Genomic DNA, 20958 nt, shown 5'->3' with positions numbered 1-20958 from the left:
CATTTTTTTCCTGCACCAGTTGTAATACTTGAATGTGTTTGTTAGGCTAAGTCATGTCAAATTTGTAAATTAATTTGTTTCGTTGAAGGTGAGTAATAGAATAGAAAGCCGTTAGGCTTTTCTATGTAAGCTACTGGTTTAAAGTATATCTAGTAGGACTCAAGGATTGGATATGGTAAAACCTGAACTTGGTAGCTCAAAGATGGTACAGTGCATTGAGTTGATACTTTTATGGGAATGAGATCTTGCTCCTGAGTGACAACTTTCCGCTCAGAGCCCACCTGCCTATATTTAAAGCCAGGGCTCTTTTTTCCCTATGTACATAATTTATCTCATTTTTATCTGTTGTTTTACTGACCACTCGCTCTGTCTCATAAGGTCTTTCTGCCCTCATTTATACCGCTTCCCTCATTCTCACTACTATGAATACTTTCATGGATTGGCAAACTATCATATCTCGTTGCTTCCTTCCCTGTCCAGGTTGTTGCTGAGAAAAGTCCTTATATTCTGAAATTACAATCCAAGTATAATAAATTATGCAAAGGCAAAAAGACCAAAATTTGCCAAGCCAGTAGTACCCACAAACATCTTACATGCTGATATTGTCCATGCTGATTTCTGAAACTCTGAATTTCTTGAAGAAATCAAGAAACACCAAATATTTGAACTTTTTCAAGTGAAGTGTCAAGTGCTGACATGGTATAGCAATACCTAGGAGATCACTTCATATGAATTTCAATTCATCCAAGTCTTTCACATTGTAGAAGTTTTCATTACTCATTGAATCCACAGGAACTTGGGATTACTGGCTTGTGAAGTTCTTCATAATGAAAGACCAGTAAATAATTTATCTAAAGCAAGTAAGAAGTCATATATTATATATACCAGGATGCCACGTGTAACAGGTATGTCTGTATTTAGCACCACACTGTTATTAGTAGCCATGGAACCTGATCCTGTGTGATGTTGCTCTGTTTTGATAGCTCTTTCAGACTGGATTAAATAGATGAGGAAGGGTGCCAGTTTTATTTGACACAACCCAGGTTGCAAAATTAATGTGTAAACAGATCTATTATATAGCAACTTGGAGTTGGTAAGTGAACAAAGACTTCAACGGTTTTGTCCCTTTTAATCACTCTGTGAGTAATTGTGGTTTAGGTGAAACTGATAATAATTTTGTTGCAGAAATGTTTAAAAATTTGGTGGTTCAAAACTAATAGTCATTGTAATACCTTGTTTGACTCAAAAAAAAGGTTGTCTTTTGTTCACATCAAACCATTTAATAATTACCGTATGTTAAACTTAAAACCTTTAAAGAGCTATGGTGGGGAAAGACATATGAGATGTTACCTTAAATTCTTCTTTTTTTTTTAATATCTTTCCTTCTTGTTGAAGTGTTAAGTTTAGTGTAAATTTCTGAAATATTCATTGGTATCCTGGTTATGGTCAGTTCTTCTGCCTCAGAAGTGGAAGATTTAAGTTCTATAGCAGAGTGTCTTTCATTATAGTTAGAAAGGAATCTGAATGAAGTATAATAACTTCAAAGTTAAATGCCGTTCAAGCATACACAAACAGCTTCCTGGACTCTCTTGTAAGCTGAAAGGAAAGGACAGAGGAAATACAGTTGATAAACAAAACGTCCTCCTTTGCTTTTCTAGTCTAGTTGCAAATCCAGCCAAAAAATGTAAGGAGTTCATTCAAAAAACCATTTTTTACATTTAGTTTTTCTAGATTTTTTTAATTTTATTTTTACAGGTAATGGCCAAATGAGTCCCAAAATGTTTAATGGCTTCAGAATAACGAACAGTTCACTGGAAAGGTTGCCTGGATATGTTCTGCATTCAACAACTGAGCTTTTATTTAATTTTATCTCATAACAATTACAAGAAATCTTGAATAAGTCTTTATAATAAGGAAAGACAAGTTTGGTTTGATATGGAATGTTATAAATCTACCATATTCACTCTTCTGACTATTTGTTTTACAGCTGGGAGGACCACGACTGTAACTCAGAATAGCAGAGAACAGCTAACAGGAGTTGGCTTGAGAGTAACAAATGCCCTGGTAGAAAAGAGTGGGATAACTAAAGAATTATTTTAGAAATTTGAAGTGTGGAGGACAAGGGAAAGTTGATGATGAGAAAAGCCGAGGAAGAAATCTGAAGATCAGACACCAGAATAGTTGCTATTTATAAGAAGGTAGGAGCTTGGAAAAGAAATAGAGGAATGTGAGCTGCTTCAGGGGTAACAGGAATGAGACAGAGGAAACAGAGACAAAATTTTTAGACAGAGGCTATCAGAGAAGGAGCAGAGCAGAATAGGGGGAGTTTTCAGTCACACAGAAGCAAGGTAAAATGGCCATCATTGCATCAGTAATTAACATTTGTGGCAATCATGACCTTAAGTTTTACAAGTCTTCAAATATTATTATTATTATTATTGATTTTTTGTAAGAGTACAACAGCCTGGGTGTTAATAAAGCATTCCTCTTCAGTTTCATTGGTGTATAGGTTATGTAAATGCATTTCTATTGTTTATTTACCAAGAACATGCAAAGCTGAATTCCTTAATTATAGTGGTTACGACCTCTAGCTAATATAGTAATCATTGCTGCTAACATTAAGATTCAAGAATTTCTATTCACAAATGCTTTTCACAGACAGACAGGCAAAAATTCCTGTTGATATACATGGACAATTATCAAAATAATGTTTTTTAGCAAATCTAGAGTTTGACATATCCATACAAAAACTCCCAAAAACTTTCAGATGATCTTAAAATAAATAGAGATATGTTTGTAATATTATTCTTTGAAGTTAAGAACAGGAGAGTAAATACCAGTACAAATATTTCCCTGTGTAATCTAATTACAGTGATATGTAAGGATTTAACATATAAGTCACCTCAGTTGCCAAAGTTTACAGTTCACCAAAAAAACCCCAAAAGTACTGCATACATTCCATAGAAACCATTTGTGCAAGACAATATGTATTTATGCAAATCCTACTAAAATTGCAAAGGTGTCTGCCGGGAAGATAAAGCAGATACATTACAGAGAAGTAAAGCACAGTCAGATAATTTGACATCAAAAAGCAGTAGCTTTGTGGTTTGGCAAGGTGTAAGATAAAATGTTCTTTTACTTGTCAGGGACAACTTGTTCAGGTTTTAGTGACATAAACAGCTCCTTTAATTTTCATCTGGTACATAGGTAAGCACACTTATACAGAATGGAGAGCCGTGAAGCTATAAATGCATAATGAACCAAACCTCAGAATATTTGTTCACATCCCTACAGCTGCAAAATAGAATTAAAACCTGCCTTGTTAGTACGTATTTTGTGGAACATGTGTAAAGTGTTTCTCAACACTTTTACTGTCTGTTTTCCTCCTTTCTCCTATGACTTAGGTTCAGAAACAATCTGAATGTCTAGGAGAACTTGAGATGAGACCCTTCTTCTCCAGCACCCCTGCACAGGTAACACTAGACACCAGGACAGAATTAGGCTCCTGGGGCCCTATCAGCATTCCCTCTCACCACCTGCATCCACTAAGCTAAATTTAAATACTCCTACTGAGTTCAGTGATACAGGATCAGCCTTTATTGTCCCATGCCTCTGCCAAGGCAATATCCACCTGTGATGTCAGTTTTGAGTCCTTAGTTTATTATACCGATTGTTCCAAATTACTTCCATTCCATTCACAAGGAAATGGCAAGTATCAGTTCTGTGGGAGGACGGGTGTTGTAGGGTTTTGCCTGTTGCCTCCCCGACTCTGGCACTCCGCTCTGTTGCTGGTACCCCTCTTACTATGATGACAGTTTTAGTTAAAGAGACCACAAATCTATGCCTGCTAGTTCTACCTGAAATCCAAATTCACTGCTGCCTGTGTCTCTCCTCTGATCTTATCTCTGCTGTATAAGTCATGTATCAAGGCCCAGGTAAACTCTAAATGAGACATTAAGGTATCTGTGGTCTAAACCAAGCGCAAACACATGCTGCTAATGTCTACAAGCACCACTTTACTGTGCCTAGTTTTATTGTTAGCACAATCAGTGATACGCCCAAGAACTTTCCCTAGCTTGGTTAAATTTTTCTCGTTTTTCTTGAGGGGAATTCCAGTTTTCAAATTCTTCCATCTGTAACTGTCTCCAGACCCTTACTTACAAAACTGAGACTATCTGCCAGATAAAACAGCTCTTACAGCTCTGCTTGTTTATACAGGATACCTTGTAAATACAGGGGTGATTTAGGAGATGAACTTTGCATTCCAGTAGTCTTCCCTGTGACTTGCTATCATTTAATAGCACACTTTTCAGCCTAGATTATCTTCATGTCTCTTAAAAGTTTATAATATGTGTTAGGCAGTGTTATAAGAAAATTGTAAAGCTTAAAAAGATGGAGATTTGTACTTCCAGAGCTGAAGGCAAATATTAGTAGTATTAGTGTTATTAGTATTGTTATTTTATATTAATTTTATATTAATTATTATATATTAATTATATATTTATATTAATTGTTATATTAATTTTATTGTTATTGGTACAATCCAGTAAATTTTATACCATTAGGCTGTTAACTATAAACTAAGGCAGAAAATCAGCATCTTTGTCAGGATTTTCCTACTTTCATTGCCTGAAAACTAAGTAACTTAGTAACAACCAAAAGTCTCAATTGAATGTCAAGATGTTGACTTTGCAACTTAAAATACAGGTGTGTTACAGACACCTTTCTGATTAAGAGCATTCATCACAGTGCCTGTATGCAATTTTCTGCACTGGTGAAGCTCATTCCTGTTTCAGAAATCTTTGGCACTGCTCTTCAGATAGGAATATTGTAGAGAAGTCTGGGAGTCTAACCCTCATTGGCATACTGCCAACCATTTTAAGACTCAAAATTAACTTAATTCAGCCCTATTCACAAGATCAATGAGTTCCCTCTCAAATATATTTTATGTGAAGCAGATTTGTGAAAAATGTTTCTTAAGCAGTGCAATTTCATTGCAGCTATTGTGGCAGGGCATATGCATCGCCAAATCATTGGCTGGGAATGAGGTTGCTTGATCTATTATGCAGTCACAGCAATAAGAAACACACTGTGCTCCTATTTATTCTTTTTACCATTTGCAACTCACTTGATAAGTGTGGGTGCATAAAATTGTCCATTTTCCCCTCTGGAATACTTTGTTGCAATTTTCCAGCAATAATGACAAAATAGTCTGTTAATAGCATGAATTGACAAGTTTCTTAGTAAGACCATTGTGTTCTCACCAATACCTAGCAAACAGAGATAATGAAAAGGCAAGTTCTTAGTCCTGGCAAGTCACAGTTGCATTTTCATGTTCTTGAACAAGCAGAAATGAGACAGTCCTCCCAACCAGAGATTAAAAGAGTTTAATTCACTCAACAAGCAGAGGCAACATAAGAGTATTCATCAAAGCCAGGAGGATGAAGAACACACAGTAGTTTTGAACTGCATTTAGTGTTCCAGTGTTTTGCTGAAGTTAAATATTGCTCAGGACATAACCTGAAATTAGAAGCAAGTTGTCATTGTTTACCTCCTGACACATCTCACATTAGTGGCTTTTTTTAGACCTTTCATCCGTAGAACAGGTAACCTGCATACTCTGATGATTTTTAAGCTTGTCTTTTTGTTGTGTAATAGGATGCTGCTAGCGCTTGGAGACTGTCCTTTCCTCTCTTTGTGTTCCTCACTGTAAGCCCAGTTTCTTTCAGGGAGTGAAGAACAGCAGTGACCTGTTATAAAGTCTGGCACTTCACTAGCCTGTATCCTGCAGTGTTTAAGTACTTTAAAAAGTGGGGCAGGCTTTAGAAAACAGCCTTCCAACTGATTTCATGTGTCTAATAATAACCTCTTAGGCGAGGAACAGTGCATGTGCCTCATGTAAACGATCATACTGTCAAAGTAGACAGAGACATACAAGCTACAAGCTCAGAAAAACAGTCTTACAGGCTGTGGATAGATTTTTGTTCTTTCCATCCTGGACAAAGGCATCAATTCAATATTGGGATGGCTATCATGGAGTGAAGAAGACAATTTTCTTCCATGTGGTTTTAGCATAAAAGGATTTAGGCAATTTTCACTATACTCATTGAGGACTGGTCTGAGTATTTCTTGCATGTGATTTCATGGCTTATTTGCTTTTGTGCATTACTCAGTGGATGTTGGTGATAAGGTTGCACTTTCTGAGTGGTTAAATTTGTTAACATTAATAGCTAGAGATATGGAATGCTGTGCACTACTGTGATCATATTAGCTCTCCGAACAAAACTTCCCTGAACAGAAATAGCAGTGTGCTTATCTGTCCTAAATCAAAACAACCATCAGGCTTCCACTTAAAATTTCACTGATTCTATATCTGTATGCTAGTTTGGTCCAAGCCAAAGAGCACTGTGTACATTAGCATTTCACAACTTAGTAATCATTCTCAAACATTATAGGTTTCTGTAGAGACTGTTGGAATTAGATGAGTTGCTTTTCATAGGAGAAAAAACAGTTATATTCAAAATACTAACAGAAAACTAACAGGAAAATATTAAAAAAAGAATGAGAAAATAAAAGATTGAGAGTATATTCCCATTTATCATAACCTCCTTTTTCCAAAGCTTTACATACATTATATTTTTTGTGAAGCACTCATTCTGCTATGCTAGCAAAGGATGTCATAACATTAACTTGCAAAATGACATAGAAGGTTCTTGCTGCTCTGTTCTTTCACTTGTTAAAACCTTCAGTGATACTATCAATCATCATAGAAGCACTGCAGGGACCTGAGTTTTCATCTTGTTACATAGGTGAATGAAACACTAATTGTTTGATATCAATGTATTATTTGGCAGTTTGAAGGTTTTGGTTTTCCTGACAGCAGTTTATATGGGCTTCTGAATTTCCCTTGTTCTGTAGAAGTATCAGTGAGAGGAAAATAAAGGGATGCAAGTCTAGGCAACCTTTTTCTTTTCTGAAAAAAGAGCTCAAATAGGTTTATGTTTAAGTTACAGAAAGAGTCCTCAATTATTTAATATTTCTTTTCTAATTTATTAAATCCCTGTCTTGTTCATTCAGATCAACTCCACTGGGATTCAGCAGTGTGTTATTTATCATAGCAAGCTCTGGACAGGCAAAAAACAGCTCACCCAGTTTCAGTTAAAAATGTCTCTGTTACATGGAATTGCATCTTTTCTTAATTTATGTCAATTCAGGTGACCGGCAGTTAGAAAAACTAATAAAGGTTGCTAGAACAAATGAAAAGTATTTTACTTTTGCCTGAAGATATTAATGTAGCAGATTCATGTCACTTAATTAGCCACTTAATTGACTTGAGGTATACCAGTGAGAATGAGAAATAATATCACTGATTTCAGTGGTATCACTAATCACTAGAAATATCACTAATTTTAGTGATATTCCAATGACGAACCTGAACATTGTCTTTTGAACATTGTCGTCTTCTTACTCATAAGAAGCCTTCCAGATTTAATCTCTCAAGTTTGTATTTCAAGTTCACAGGATGAAGTCCAACGACCCATTTAGAGAAAAAATCTCATACTCTTTTTACAGCTCAGCAGTAACCCCTGATATGAAAGCTCCCACGATGTGTGGAAAGGACATTTGTGGGATAGGGGGTACTCTTATCATCTAAAAGATTAGCATTAGTGAGCTGTGTTATAACTTCACTGCAGCCAATAGTGTAGTTAATAATAGTTAAAACCTGATCTGATTCTGGTGCTGAATTTCCTATGGTTCTGCTACTTCCTGGCAGTGTTCAGACTCTTTCAGTTTACCTTGCAGAGCTCAGGCCACAGTTGCATCCTGATACCAGAATTGAACCATTTGTAAATTGAAATATACTGCCTTCTGTTTCTTAGCATGGGAAGAAATTCCAGAGGACGAACAATACTCACAAATTGAACTTTGCCAGAATATATTTTTTTAATTAAACATTACAATAAAAGTCTGTAACATTACACTGAATTTACCATACCAAGCATGTATATAAATTCAATAGAAGACATTGTCAATTTGGCAGTGTTTCATCAGACATCTTAGTTATCTGATTGCATTAACGCTGCATATCCCAACTCTCCTTGTTCTGCGTTATATCTCTCCCTGTTGGAATCCAAGCCCTGGAGTCAAATTAGAAAATTTCTCTACTCTTTGAAATTGTTGGATCAAAGAAATGAGTGACATCTCTGATCTCTGAGAATAGAAAAGCACACGCTTTAGTAAGATCTTACTCACTGTTAAGAAATTGTGACTGGAGACATAACACATGGTTAAAACAGAGTTAGGGCCAAAATCATGAAGCCCAGAGCTCAAATCTCATCTGCAACTGACCTAATGTGATTCCCAGTGTTAGTGTTCAGATTCAGTCCCACACTGAAAATTGCAGATCCAACTTTTCTGTGTTTGGAACATAATGTTTAAATATGATAAAAATCACTAAGCTTCTCTTTAGCTAAGCTTAAATTAATCAGAGCTTTTCTGAGCCCCTCATGCCAATCTACTTTTTTTTTTTGCTGGGTTTCTCATCCATTGCCATCACTTCAAATGAAAAAAATACCGCCTTTATTCAAATGAAACAGTGTCATTAGCTGTTTCAGAAAACTCCTCAGGTATTAAGGAGATGCTGTGAAGCCAAGTGCTCTCTGCTAGCTGTTGCATTCAGACTGCTGGGAGAAAAGTGATTATCTGCAGGGTAGTGCATCCCAAAATCCAAACAGTAAATCAGTCCCCATACGTTTGGGCGTGCTGGAGCTGTCATTAACTGGGACGCAGATGGGGAGCTCTAACCGGTGTAAGAGATGCCCTCCCGTGCCCTCGGGAGCGCCCGTGGGCCAGAGGCGCCTGTGCCCGGCTCGGCATTGCCACCTCCCGGCCCAGCCCCGGCACTCCGGCCCGAGATTCTGCTGGAACACCAACCCCTCTTCGTTTCCAAACAGCCGAGAGCATGGGCAGTGTCACAGGCACTTCGAGCTTCCCAGCAGTGCTGCAGGGCGTTTTTTGCTTTACTCTGGCCCTGTAGGGAAGCCTGGATAGCAAGAAAAGATGGGGCACAATGGCACTGGGGATCTTTCCATGGAAACCCATGCGCGACAATATAAAGGTGCTTTCATACATGTGACGTGTGTGGATTGACGTATGACACTGCAGGTCATCACTGTGTTTTCAAATTCTAAGCTAGGCTGAGGACCCATTGTTGCACCAGGGATGTCCTTACCCATCCACCTCATTGGTACTACAGTGGCACAGCATTGGCTGACTTCTGGCCAAAGTTCAGTATTTCTGTACTAGCACACAGAACGAATGGGAAGTGGCCTAAAGCCTCATTTTACTTGCGCATTCTCCATTTATCTCACCTTTTTATATAACCAATAGTTTGTAAGGACATATGATGTTTCTTCATGGCAGAGTAAAGCTAGGCTTAAGACATACATTCAATTAGCAGATGAGTTAGAGCTAATGCCTTCTTACCACGCCTCTTATCCTAGGATTTGTTATTGCCTCTGTGCCAGATATCACTGGTGGAATGGCACTCCTCAGCCACGTCAGTGCAAAGTCTGATGGCTTAACTTAAGCTGTTGCGCAAGGCAGTTCAAGCTAAGCTGCAGTGTATTGCATGGACGATAGAAAATGCCCATATATTTTCTTCCATCAGCAGAACCGAGAGGGGCTCACACTCAGAGGGTAGCAGACAGCTGGGAGCTGTAGCACTGTGAATCTGTGATATTTTTTCTGTGAATATTTTGTCTAGGACTCCTACCATCCGTTTCACTGGGCACTTTTAACAGAAGTGTACTTAGAACTTGATCTTATTATAGTACGGTGAAAGACTCATACTTTCATTTAAGTATTCCTCAACTTGCTGGGTATGAAACATTTTAACATTAAATTTAGAAAATGCACCCTCCCCTTACAGTTTTAAAGATTCTATTTAAGTCTCAGCAATACATCAAAACATTCAAGTGTTGACTAGTTAATAAATACAGCAAAACTAGGAGAAAATATTATATAGTTAGCATTACATAGCTTTTCATCTGTGCGATGAGTATGCCCAGCTATACAGCAGTCAAGAAGCCATTTTAATTAGAATTTAAATTAGACTTTTTAGACCTGTGAAGAAGAAGGCGGCAAAAATAGGCCAAAAGATACCACCAACTGCAGAGAAACTCATCATGCACCACTAATGTCCTGGCAAAAACGAAAATGTTCTCTAGCATGACCACAACGGAGAAAGAAAGCGTTGCAAGCTCTAGCATAGAAAGAGTGCTTATGTGAGGGCTTCAGATTAGCAGGCATGAAGAGTGTTTCTGCATATTTGAACATCTCAAGAAGACATATAAGACAGAGGAAAACCTGAACTTTCAACAGTGTTTTAGATTTCCTGCATTAGTAACTTTATGCACAGTTTTCCAAAGGAAAAATTTGATGAAAATTTTGTAAGATCCTATAGCAAAGCTAAGGCTAGTTTTTGGATGCTTTTTTCCTCTGGGTAAATAGTACATCCCAGTCTTCAGGACTGGCAGCTCAGCACTTTCACCACCTTTCCATTAAGATAAATTAAAATGTAAAAAAAAAACAAACCATGTTTCTGCTGTTTCTGAAATAGAGCAGAAATCACAGTGCTAATTGAGAGGCAAACTTCTCAGACCTTGTTTTTTCTATATGCAGGTCATGAACTGAAATTTAACTAGATTCAAAGAGCTGACAGGATAAAAGGGTCAACATTCGGGGTCCCACAGATCATGGCAACAATTATTGTGAGGTCAATAGCTGTAATATGGATACTAACTTTTGAGTTATTTTTTCAATTAGTCATCCGAGTGATATGAAACTAAATGTCTGGGCTGGTACTGACTAATGCGTGTATCACCGTAATTATCAGGGTATTTTGGCATATTTTTTCTTGCTATAGGGTCATCTCAGAGTCAAGCATGCAAACCAGAAGGCAACATCTTTTCTTCCATGAAGACTACTGGCATATAACTGCACTATTTTAGTTCTGCATTATGGCTGCAGATGTTTTCAGACTTTTCTCTTTATTGAACGATGAAACGTTTCATTCAACTCGGGAAAATGACTGGTCTTGTCAATTGCTTACAACACAGGGAGCAAGCAGCCACTCATTCCTTTTTTTTCCTGCAACTCTGCCGCTCGTCCAGCAGGGGGAGATGCAGGAACAAGGAGACAATTTCTCTCGACGTCTAAAGAAAAAGACCTGGGATCATTTGTCAGGAGAGTTCCCCTTTGTCTAAGCTACTGTACAACAGGTCAAATACAAGACATTTATGAGACACTTATTTACTATCTTAGTTTAGTCTTCGTTTTGCAGAGGAGTAAAAGGTCTATCAAGTAATTAGACAGTGTTTTCCAGGCCCTGGTATTGAGTGCTCATCAATAGTAAATCTTCTGAGTTTCAGCTGTCAGTCATTAATAACTGAGTACATGTTTGAGCTGTGCAAATCCAGGTAAAAGAAACATAAATGTGGTTGAAAGGGAAAGCATAGGTTTGTTTAGCTTTTTATTACTTAGTGCAGTATTTTTAAGCAAACAGAATAAGCAAAGGAAACTGAAATGGCAGCCTAAATTAATTGACTATGCATGATAATAGATATTTAACTATGGATAAAAGGAAGTTTAGCTATCTATTCAGCATGTAATTTTTCCTGTACCTTACCAGTGTATTGGTCTGTTTCATTACTAAAATGTATTCATCATGCTGTTGTATCTCGGCCTATACCCTCACTCTTCGTCATGGAAGTTTGTTTCTTATTATTCATTTATCTTACTATAGTACTCTGTCAGGATCAGATCATGTGAACGTTCCCTACATGGGTTTGATTTCATTCCTACTCTTGTGCCCACAAACACTTTTGTACTTTTGGGGTACTAGGATTGCAAGTAGATGCAGGAAACAATGGCAGCAAATAGACAACTTACCTGCTCTAAGTTAAGCAAGTACAAAGCTCTGTACGATTTTGGCTTTACTCATGCCCAGTTTATCCAGTAACTTCCATCTGTTTAGGTTTTGCTGGCTGGTTTGGTTATTATCTTTGGTCCTCATGTCTCTTTCTCAAACTGTGCAGTGTCATGATGATCTTTTTCCCCTCTCTCATTAGGTATTTGTTAGACCAAGACATATTACCTTTCATTTACCAAGCTGGGCACTGTAATAAACCAGAAAATATCTGGCCAGATCCTGAAAGCATTTGACATTCATGCACAAGGAATTAATATAAAGTTATTTGACACCCCAATAACTGTATACTTACACTGTGCTTTTTGCCTTAATCCCCTTTATAAATGCTCTGTGTGCAGCTCTGGTAGAGCTTTGCATTCCGGCATAGTCTGTCACACACTAACTTCTTTCGTTAGGTGTGCGTTGAAGCTGTGAAGCAGAAGCAGCCTTCAGGCCGGGTAGAAGATATCCAAGTCTTTACTTATCAAAGTTTGGGTTTAGATATGAGTCCAGACTTCACAGCTAGCACTGCCTCTGAAATAGTCTTTTTTGGGTGGTTTGCTCAATGCTCCCTCAAAACTACAGAGCCATGCTCATGAAAGTCGACAACACTTTGCAGAATATGTTACTTACCAGTGTATTCTCCTTATGCTTTTCTGCCTACTGGTTATATCAGCCTGATAAGCTTCTAAATACAGATAAAAAAGTAGCAGAGGTGAGGCTTGTCTTATCTGCCTACTTCATCACATGGTCAAAGGATACATTAGCAACCACTTCACTGAGGATAAATTTCTGTGGGTCCTGCCACACACAGAGTTGTTACACTCAGGTTGAGACAGACAAATCTCCTTTTCAAAGAATGGGTGAGGCAAAGCCAGAGCTTGTTCTGGAAGCTTGCCATGCCAGACTAGGCGATAATGTCAGATCCTCTCTTTTCTTTAATCAAAAGGGTGAACTTTCAGCATGTGTCACTGTGAACATGTTTATTGGTTTAGAGCTACTTGATCAGGTGGAAACAGGACATGGTCACAAGGGATAACCACAGAGCAGCCAGGCTGGGAGATGTCCTTGTAGAGCTGTGCAAGTCTTGAACTGAAAAGGAAGAAAATAGGAGACGGAGCTGCCTCTGCCTCAACAGGCAGGATCACCACGGTTCTGGAGGAGGAGATGATGTAAGGAGGCTGCAGCTGCACATATGCCATGCTGGGGGCGGTTCTAGGAACTTCCCCATCTCTGCCTGCCCAAGATCCTGATAAGTATAAAATATTGTGAAATTGTTGTAGATGTTTGTGTTTAAGTAGGAAACTGAAGATCTATTGCATTTGGCATCTTTTTTTCCTAACTTTTCTGGTAATTTTCAGGCGAGAATCTTGGGCTGGAAACAGGTAGATCTTGGGGTGTAAATCTGGTGCAGTTGCATCCTGATAACTGCATGAGCACACATGCAGACACTGCATGAAATGCTGGCATTTGAAAATATGAAAGGGGAAAAAAGGTGGATCTACATTTGATACTATTGTGAAGGATTTGCTCTGCTTCTGAAGATTGCCTTACATCTGCGCTTTCTAAAGTCAGGGCAACCAGATTTTTTTTCCAGTTTCTCTGCCAGAGCTAATGTGCCTAGGGAAATGCAGGGACTCAGTCCTACTTCAAAGTCCAGTTAAGACCCAGGGATGAATGTGCACTATTATCTTCCTTACACTCATTTTTCTGGGAGCTCTTCCTTTGTTTACTCTCTCCTGAAACAAAACTTATCTGCCACCCTGTTCAGACTGCAAAGAAAGTGATTTTCATCACTTGTATTTTTTTAGCTATCACCTTATCTCCAGCCTGAAAGATGGGATAAGTTGTGTCTTCATTTGAGTATAGCTCCAGGCTTCCACTTAAAACATTACAGACAAGATGTTTTAGGGTCTAGTAAGAGCAGTGATCCTCCTCCATGGATTTAGTTTTGAAATGCGTAGATTTAGAAATCCACCTCTGTAACATAATTATTTGTTAGATTTTAATCAAGAATAAGTATGCTAAATTTGCTGTCTAAATATGTCTAGGACTTGGACAAATTTTTTCACCACCGATATTCTAATTATATAAAATAGATGTGGATGTAAACAGAAAGCATTTTTTTCATGACTAATAAAAATATAAGTGGATCTAAATAAGTATCATATGGTGTTTGATTTTAAAAGATAAGAGATCATCAACTGTCAGATAAACTCAGAGTTTGGCTTGATTTTAGCTCAACTTCACAAATTAAAGGCAATAAAATATAAGTTCATGGACTATCATTTTAAATTATTGTCATTGATGGATAAGATTGTTAAGGAAATAATCCCTATATCTTTCTGTGCTAGGCACAGTCAACTGTGTCAAATTTCTGAAGTAATATTGTATCAAATGTATATCTGTTGTTATGTTCCCCAAGCTTATAAGAAACTGGGTAGATCTAATAAACGAGAACTGCTTGGTTTTAATATGAGGGAAAGAATAGTGAAAGTATTATTCTTTGATACAGATTCTTGTAGTGAATGGCTATTGCCATCTGAAGTGGAGTCTCATTCTGGCATTTCTTACTAGAATAAGAAAGATTATATTTTAATGGAGTATCTCTATATAATGGTCTACACAAAGATAGAGTCCCCACTTCTTCCCATCCCCACCCTGCTCCCAAAAATGATAAATTACTGCTGTGTATTTACTACAGTTTTTCATTATCTTCATTTACTATGTTCCCTTTAGCTCCCTGATAGATAATTAATAATATATTTGGTTTTGGGGTTATTTGTATTTGTAACTTTATTCTTGGGGAATCTTAACCAGTCCAAACTGTATCTGACCTCATTTTTCAAGTTTTTGTTAAAAGCAAAGTTATTAATTTTCAGATTTCTCAAGCCAAGTCATGCATTAATGTTCTCAAAGTAACAACCACAACTGAAATCTCTGGTAGCAAACTAGCTAACCAAGAAAGGTAGTTTCATGGTGTGGCCTCTTCACCTTTTTTTTTGCACTTCCACTTTTGCTCTGATGTCATGAGCAGTACAATGCTGGCGTGGTCAAAACTACAGTCATGTCCTTGAAAACTATTACAATCACTTATGTATTCCTTAAATCATGACAGACACACATGTATGCACATGTGCACACATTCATGAGGATAAGGACTTTGCTAGTTTAGTAGGGGCCACTGAAACGATGCTTGTTATTAACAAAATCCTTAAAATGCACCTAACAGCAATAATCACTACTGAACTTTCAGCTGCATTGTTTGTGCATCATTTGTATTGACATGCCTCCTCTTTTTTTTGCCACAAAACTAGCAAACCACTCCTTTCTAATGTGAAGAGAAGGCAGAACATTATTGGTTGAGAGGAACTTGAGGATAACAATTACAGTGATTCCCAGGATGCTTTTAGTGATCCTGAAAGCGGAGCATCAAAGCATTTGCCTTTGTTTCACATTCTCACAAAGCAAATCTATAGAGGTAATTGATGAATGTAATTTTTCCCCCTTCTTGTGCTGCAAGGAGTGTTCTGACTTCCTGCTATTGTCCCTATGCCTGATGCCACTTACTGCTTTTGTTGGCAGATCACACGTGCTCCGTGTTGCCACACAACTCCTTGCCCTTTAGAAAATCCTTTAACTCCACTTTCTCCTCTGATAGTACGGTAGTGTGCCAGCAGCTCCTCGCTTTTCATACTTAAAGCATCTAGGTTGTGTAAGAGGCTCAATATTGGATGCCACTGCTTTGGAGGGTTCTTTGTGGTGGCTTTTAATATAGGAGAGCACAATCTGGATGTGGCAGAAAAGGCAGGGTTCAGAACTGTTTTCCAAAGCAGTCATTAAGAGTCAGACCCACTACACTAGGTCAATGAGTAAACTATCCATGCCTCTCTATACCTGTCATGGCAAAAATATACTGGCATGCAGCTGATCCCATTAGCATCACTACTTTAGCCCAAATTCCAGTTGTTTGGGCTTTTAACCAAGCATTAACTTGAAGGTACCCCGTGATTGTGGCATTACAGGAGGAGATTTCTACAGATGTAAATCCTCCCCAAATTCCTCAGAGGCAGAGAGTGCCCACCTTCCTAATCTCTTCCTTTCCAGTTCACGAGAAGGTAGTTAGAAATTAGTCAGAAGTTGTGAAACTGTAGACCAACTACCACCCCCATCTGCTGAAGAGCAGAGAATTCAGGAAACCAGTGGCAGTGACCAGAGCCACTCAATGGGAAAAGATTTGCAGAAAAATAAAAAGGGAAAAAGAAGGACCCCTATTTATCTTGTCCAGAATTGACCAAGAAGCTATATACTCCCTTTTGGGGCCATACGTGATTGGGATGGCAGGAGTAAGCTCTGTGGTTTCAGAGTTGAAATCTTATTGGCTAGCAGAAGCTTTGATGGTAGAAAATGTAGTGTTTGTGCTTCCTTAAACCAACTTCAGTGAATCTGGCCCTTTGTTGCTTGTAATATTCAGGTGATCTAGATTTTGCTGTTCTGTTCTCCAGATCTCTATTCCATGACAAAAAATGAAAGTTGCGCTTCATGACCTTTTTCCTGTGCATGGTGAATTTGAAATTACCACTAAAGTAGACCTAGGAACATCCGTGTTAGTTCATTCCAATTAGATAATATATATATCTGTGTATGCTTCCCCTACACGTCACGGTGGTCTTACTTTGAAGTCTTGAACTAGAACTAGTACTGCACTGATTTCTAAAGGCTTTGTGATACATAAAGGAGTTGCTAATGATGCCAAATACCACTAGAAAATGCTAGATTTGACAATGTAGAAGAGGTAGGCTGAGACAGGTTTCCATTCAAATGCATCTTTCAGATGTGTCCTTAGGAAACAGGAGAAGCTTTTCATTTGAAGAATCAAGGCAAATCTATCCAGTGAGCTTATACAAGCCAGAGACCAAATGTCTGCACTTCACTTTGCTCTCAGAAATCTGCAGGTTCTGGTGCTAGTGAAGCTGAAGACCTGCATTATGTAGCTCTCATCACAGTTTTCAATGGATTTCTCTTAATATATGAGCTTCCTTATATATCCCAATATCAAACAAAAGAGCCATTCTTCAATAATGTCAGAGAATGAGATAGAGATTAGTATTATTTCACCAGTCTACTATAGGCCTGGATAAGAATTTTATTACCAGTAAAGTTTTGAAATTAATTTGCAAGATAGAATTAACCTAAACAGAGAAAGTTGAACTGTACATTTTTCTACATACTAGTTCAACCCTGCACAGCTCCAGTGCAACAGAAATGTTGAATTGGACCTATTTTTAATTTCACCTCCTCTTTCTTCAAAGATATGGCATCTGCTACAAGAGTTGTGCTTGTCACTACCTGTGTTCTTAAGGGTTCTGAATTCTCATTATGTTTAAACATACTGTCTGGATTCAACCAGGAGTGGAGGAATGCAAGAAAAGAGAAGTAGCTGGGCAGAGAGGGAAGCAAGGGTTGACAGTGCTTCTGCACTGCTCATTGTAGTCAAAAAGGGGGTGGAAGAAAGAGCTGATCATCCCTTAGGTTGTGTTTCCAAGGACATTTCTCCTGGTGAACTGTGCTGGTGCAGGCAGCTCCCCCATCTCTTAGATCCTCCTTCCCACCACCATACAGTCCCATCAGTTATGCCTGCAAACCTTAAATTTTCTATGGGGGCTGGAAAGTAACACCAGAAATTAAAAACGTGGGATAAAAGGCTTATGTTGGCAGTGCTACTGAAAAAAAAGACCCATGGAACCACAGGCTTACAGTGGTACCTGGGCAGCTGCAGATCTGGAAGAGGCTGTGAGACCCTGGTGTGCTTTTTATCTCAGACTTCTTGCTCTGTGAAAGGTGGACAGTGGTGAGTGTTTATCTCTAACAAGGCGAATATTTGGTTGCCTCTTCCGTAGGATTTTTTGATTACTTTATACCATCTTAGGAAGTCATCAAAATCTGGCCAGTTCTTGAAAATAAGTAAGCCGCTCAAGTCAAAATTCAGGAATATTCAGTCAGAATTATACTATGACAGAATTTCACCACATTGGTGCCCTGTAAGCAAGGAAAGACTGTTAAGCTACTGTTTACTGTACTGTTATGCCAGATGAGGAAACCAGAAGTGCTTATATACATCACTCGAGAATGGATGGAAGCATTCATTTAGTGAAGTTCCCACTAACTGCATGTGACCAGGAGAGATACCTTGAGGCAGGGAAAGATTCTCATCTCTCTATGTACATTTCACAGAATCACAGAATCAATTAGGTTGGAAAAGACCTCTGAGATCATTGAGTCAAACCTATGACCTAACTACACCTTGTCACCCTCACCGTGGCACTAAGTGCCACATCCAGTCTTTTCTTAAACACCTCCAGGGACAGTGACTCTACCACCTCCCTGGGCAGCCCATTCCAATGTCCAATAATTCTTTCTGTGAAGAACTTCTTCCTAATGTCCTACCTAAACCTCCCCTGGCACATCTTAAGACCGTGCCCCCTTGTCCTACTGCTGGTTGCCTGGGAGAAGAGACCAACCCCCACCCGGCTACAACCTCCTTTCAGGTAGTTGTAGAGAGCGATCAGGTCTCCCCTGAGCCTCCTCTTCTCCAGGCTAAACAACCCCAGCTCCCTCAGCATCTTCTCATAGGACTTGTGCTCCAGGCCCTTCAGCAGCTTCGTTGCCCTTCTCTGGACCTGCTCCAGCACCTCAACATCCTTCCTAAACTGAGGGGCCCAGAACTGGATACAGCACTCCAGGTGTGGCCTCACCAGCGCTGAGTACAGCGGAAGAATCACTTCCCTGGTCCTGCTGGCAACACTATTCTTGATACAGGCCAGGATCCATTGGCTTTCTTGGCCACCTGGGCACACTGCTGGCTCATGTTCAGCCTGCTGTCAGTCAGAACCCCCAGGTCCCTTTCTGCCTGGCTGCTCTCCAGCCACTCTGTCCCCAAGCTGTAGTGCTCCATGGGGTTGTTGTGGCCAAAGTGCAGGACCTGGCACTTGGTCTTGTCGAACGTTGGATTTGACCCATCTGTCCATCCTGTCCAGATCCCTCTGCAGAGCCCTCCTACCCTGCAGCAGATCAACATTCCCCTCTAACTTGGTGTCACCTGCAAATTTGATAATGGTAGACTTGATCCCCTCATCCAGATCATCAGTAAAGACGTTAAATAGAACTGGGCCCAACACTGATCCCTGGGGGACACCACTAGTGACCAGCCACCAAGCAGATGCAGCACCGCTCACCACCACTCTCTGGGCCCAGCCATCCAGCCAGTTCTTAACCCAGTGGAGAGCGCACGTGCCCAAGCTGTGGGTTGCCAGCTTTTCCAAGAGTATGCTATGGGACAGTGCAGGGGATGAGCCTCATCCAGGGAAAACCTGTCTGATCATGGTGTCTCCCCTGCCAGGTAAGTATTTGATGCGTCTTCTACATGTTCTTTTTTCTAAAATGGCCTCACCTGCACGTGATCACCTGATGTGGCTTAGCAGGAGAATCCATGCAGCCTTTGTGATGTGCTATAATGTACAACAGTAGCAATGCTGAAGTTCTGGGTTAATGTGGACGTTCCCCCAGCACTCAGGTTCATTTTGTCTTGCTAGGACACCTTCCCTGGTAGCCAGTGGTGGCTGAACTGCCAAAGCTGAATGATAGCTGCTGCCCAAACTGGAATCAAACCAACAATTTCCAGGAAAAGCATACTGTTCTGAGCAATCAGATTCCAAAGTTCAGGAAGAATTATCTGTGAGACCTTCACACTGAGGCATATGGCATTTTTTTGGGGTTACTAACATGGTTTTCTGCCATTCAAGAGTTCCCAAGTCTTCCATTTTATGGATAGCCCAATTTACTATATATGGGGAGGAAAGGCAAAGAATTTCTGGACCTGTGTTTCCTGACAGTGATAGATTTGGCACATGTTCTTTTTCCACTAAACTACATCATTAGCTTTATTTATCTTCTCAATTTTGTATAGAATGTTGCAGGATTTGTTAAAAGGCCTTTGCTACTCTGCTGGATCTGTGGAATCCATACTAGAGCTGACTTTGAATAGCTCACTTGTCTGCATTCACAATCTATCTTTCAACAACCAGCACAAAAGAAAAATAGCCAAGTGATGCTGCTGGTTAGAAGTTTCCCCTATTGTTCGTCAAAAATAAGCACATCTTTAGTTTAAAGCCAGCTGAGAGTTTTGAGGAGAGTGGATACGGCCTGCAAAGCCCTAATTAAAAAAAAAAAAAAAAAAGAAAAGAAAGAAAAAAAGTGAGAAAAAAAGAAAAGAAAAAAAAGGTTAAAAAAAAGGTGTAACAGTATAATTTTTACACACGTCAGAAGGAATTTAGGAAAGGTTCCCTAGGTCTTATGTTTTAATGCCACTGAAGTTTCCCCAAATACTTTACAAATGCTTGCTATTGCTGATGAATTTGACACTTTTGTTCAATACAATGATGTGTTTGCAACACTGGAAAGTAATGTTTTTCTACAATGAAAGGGGTTTTTTTGCATAACTGTGTTTCCTTTCTTTGATGGGGGTGAAGTGATCTATACCCAGTCAGTGCTTTGGAGTGCTTTATAAAATGTTTAAAAAAAGAGAAATAAAAATCTTCTAGATTTCCTATATATTAGATCCCCTTTATTGCCTTGCAAGATGCCAAGAATCTAAACAAAAGCCTGCCTATCTATGAAGAGAGCTGTCAGGCCAAAGAGGGTCTCATTGAGCTTTTGTTCACCTGTTTGGTTTGTCTGAAGCCTTTCATGCGAGTCGTATTTCTGAATTCTGTTGTTCATGTTTTACGGGAATGGCTATCTGGTTGTACTGGCTATGAGGAATGCCTGCAGACAAAAGACCAAAAAGTCATCATTTTAAAGGCTTTTGTAAAGGAACTACTCTGAGATCTAGCCCTAGTTGACCGCAATCCTTTAAATTTGGGGCTTGAGGCTCAGCGTGTCCTGTGCTGTTCCTGCCCTGTTCGGGAAGGCACAAAGGCTGGAGTTCT

At 39.2% G+C, this 20958-nt stretch overlaps 1 long non-coding RNA gene across 1 annotated transcript; it reads left to right on the top strand.

Annotated features, from left to right (window-relative positions):
• The first annotated feature begins 64 nt into the window (after positions 1-64).
• LOC113969266 lies at positions 65-14182 on the top strand. The gene is made up of 4 exons (XR_003534798.1): positions 65-2348; positions 3405-3473; positions 10684-10777; positions 10928-14182. It is a non-coding gene; the product is annotated as an uncharacterized LOC113969266 (long non-coding RNA).
• The last annotated feature ends 6776 nt before the right edge of the window (positions 14183-20958 follow it).

The sequence above is a fragment of the Neopelma chrysocephalum genome, unplaced genomic scaffold (genome assembly GCF_003984885.1).
Source record: "Neopelma chrysocephalum unplaced genomic scaffold, ASM398488v2 Primary Assembly neopelma1_71, whole genome shotgun sequence".
In the NCBI taxonomy this organism is placed as follows: domain Eukaryota; kingdom Metazoa; phylum Chordata; class Aves; order Passeriformes; family Pipridae; genus Neopelma; species Neopelma chrysocephalum.
This window is presented reverse-complemented; position numbering and strand designations above follow the sequence as displayed.